General features: G+C 36.6%; 1 protein-coding gene across 1 annotated transcript in view; it reads right to left on the bottom strand.

Moving 5' to 3' along the window:
* Window positions 1-248: 248 nt before the first annotated feature.
* LOC138945736 (microfibril-associated glycoprotein 4-like) overlaps window positions 249-2,930 on the bottom strand; it is a 21,360-nt gene continuing 18,678 nt past the window's right edge. Inside the window, exon 5 of the mRNA XM_070317228.1 lies at window positions 249-2,930. This exon is cut by the window's right edge and continues 1,725 nt beyond it. The gene's annotated coding sequence lies outside the window, so the exon portion shown is untranslated.

The following is a 2,930-nucleotide window of genomic DNA, read 5'->3' as shown; positions in this document are numbered from 1 at the left end:
TGTTCGTCTGGTGCGTGTGGTTTGAATGCCGTCCTGACAAATGTCTTTTAAAACCGCATGCACGGTAACATCTTAGACACAGACAGTTAATATTCCCGTGAAGCTACCATCGCTCGGCTTTACAGCTGTAAGTAAATATGCACAATCAGAAACACACACACACACACACACACACATACACACTCACAGTCACTCACACACACACGCACACATACACACACACACACACACACACACACACACTGAAACATACACATAGTGTTTTATTAGCAAAGATAATGGCAAACAAATGATGCTTTTTTACATCCAGGCACCAAACAGGGGACACGGCAGTGCAAATGTGTGACTTTATTTGTTGCTGAAACATTTTCCACTAAAGATATTCGAAGATAATTTGGAAAACGATGTTATCCCTTGTCACAGAAACGGCAAACACTTGCAAAAAAAAGTGTTTGCCTTAATGTTGATGCTTCTACACTTGTGCATATGCAACAATGCGTTTTTTTGCCATCAGCTGGCACTATCTTGTCCGCAATAAAAACAACATGTGTGTGTTATAACTTTCATGTTTGGATATTTCAAGTTTTTTTCAACCGTTGATGAGAAATAAAATCGCAATATCGTTACCTAAACTTCCACACGTCCTTTTCGGGGCAACCCTGTCAGCAACTAACACACAAAATGTTCAACTTGTATTGTTTTGTGTGTGTCTTCGTTGTTGTTGTTTTTGTTGTTGTTGTTGTCATGGAGAAAGTCCTACCAAGAAAACAAACGCGCTTGTGATAACGCTACAAATCGTTTTCAAATGAAATATACACAGAAAACAGACGCTTTCCAGCACTTGCAAAAAAGTCTCTTTTATAACGAATGTCATTTTACTTCAATCAACATTTTGCTAAATCCTACAAACATGACATTTGTGTCTTTAGTTAAATGTGCACTACCGTGTCTGGGCTAAACATATTGGCTAAACCACATTTATATTTATAAGGCAAAAAAAAAAAGAGGTCTGTTTACGGTAACATAGGCCAAAAAAATAGGGTCGGTAGGTCGGGATTTTTTTTTATATTTTTTTTTCCCCAAAAAACCATATTTTTACGTTATTTTGCAAAAAAAACAAAAGATTTTTTTTTTTTCCCAAATGCCAAAAAAAGTAGGGTCGGTCGGGTTACCGTAAACAGACTATTTTTTTTTTGCCTAATCAAAATAAAAAATGACAAGCATACGGAAAGTTTATGTGGCAAAAACGTACTCAGATAATTAAGATGTCAAGTAAGAAAACCAAGAAAATAACCAGGAAAATTCCTTTATCATTTTGGCATCAGACATGCCATGAAAACGTTTAGCATCCAAATGCAAGGTAAGAATTAAACAACTTATTGTAAATCGCCTGGTACGTTAGATATAAGTAAACACTGAATTTTCTATGAAAAATTCCTATGAAAAAGTCATGATTATGAGAAAATACGGTGTCGGTGCTTAAAACTGGCGAGGCACCACAACATTATTAACATTCAAAATTATATGTACAAACTAATACAAATAACGTAATTACCTAAACACCATTAAGATGTAAGATCTCTTGAAAAAAAATCCACTTCATAGGTAGTTAAGTCCAGAGATTTAGACCCAGAAACGTGAAAACTGTACTTCAAAAGAACGACCCAAGGGAGAGAAGTATACATTGTAAATTGTACGACTTGAATTGAGAGAAAAGAACGGATGTTGCTCTCCCCTTAATGAGTTTACACATGATAACTCCCTTATTGTACATGACTCTTGATGTAAGTGGAATGATATTAATTTTCAAAGGGAATCACTTTCCTCTGCGACCCAGCTTTGTAAGAAAACGACCCCAGATGCTCTTTTATTAATTACTATTATTATTTTATGTTATTTATATTTATTAGTTTGTATCTATGATAAATGTATTATTTATTATGTACAGTATCATTGATTAATTATTAATTATTCATTCATTATTATTATTAATTGTCAAAGGGTTCAAGGTGAAACAGAGCAAATGTCACATAGTATAAAATGGGGAGAGATAACACGATGTGCAGGCATGTAATGTATCGATTGGACATTGGATTTCCCTTCTTTGAGCCATCGCTTAATTTTTACAGTTTGGCAGACGTGTGTTTTGATCTGTGGGTTAATCCGCGTGTCCCAAATATGAAGTAAGTAGTTCCTTTGAAGTTTCGGTTAACCTGAAACGCCCAAATATGAAGTTTTGTAGGCCTCTGACGTCACATGGCTCAAAGAAGGGAAATCCAATGTCCAATCGATACATAAAAACATAATACCCCCTCCCCGCCTATGAAACACTTTACTTCACTTTTGGCTGTGTGTAAAAGCCTGACAGTATCTGTGATGGTTTACGGGAGGCTTACTGTGTGTAAAAGCCTGGCAGTATCTGTGATGGTTTACGGGAGGCTTACTGTGTGTAAAAGCCTGACAGTATCTGTGATGGTTTACGGGAGGCTTACTGTGTGTAAAAGCCTGACAGTATCTGTGATGGTTTACGGGAGGCTTACTGTGTGTAAAAGCCTGACAGTATCTGTGATGGTTTACGGGAGGCTTACTGTGTGTAAAAGCCTGACAGTATCTGTGATGGTTTACGGGAGTCTTACTGTGTGTAAAAGCCTGACAGTATCTGTGATGGTTTACGGGAGGCTTACTGTGTGTAAAAGCCTGACAGTATCTGTGATGGTTTACGGGAGGCTTACTGTGCCTTTAAATGACATGAGTGTTTTTTGTTGTTTTGTTTCACATGGCAGTGTCATGCAAATAGAGAAAGAACATTCGTGCGCGTAAAAACTGTCAATAATAGCAATAGCAATAATTTAAAAAAACTACTACTACTACTACTACTACTATATACGACCACCACCACTACTACTACTACTACTACTAGTAATGATAAT

Source organism: Littorina saxatilis, linkage group LG13 (assembly GCF_037325665.1).
Source record: "Littorina saxatilis isolate snail1 linkage group LG13, US_GU_Lsax_2.0, whole genome shotgun sequence".
Lineage (NCBI taxonomy): Eukaryota > Metazoa > Mollusca > Gastropoda > Littorinimorpha > Littorinidae > Littorina > Littorina saxatilis.
Note: the sequence above shows the minus strand (reverse complement) of the source record. Positions and strands in the feature narration are given on the sequence as shown.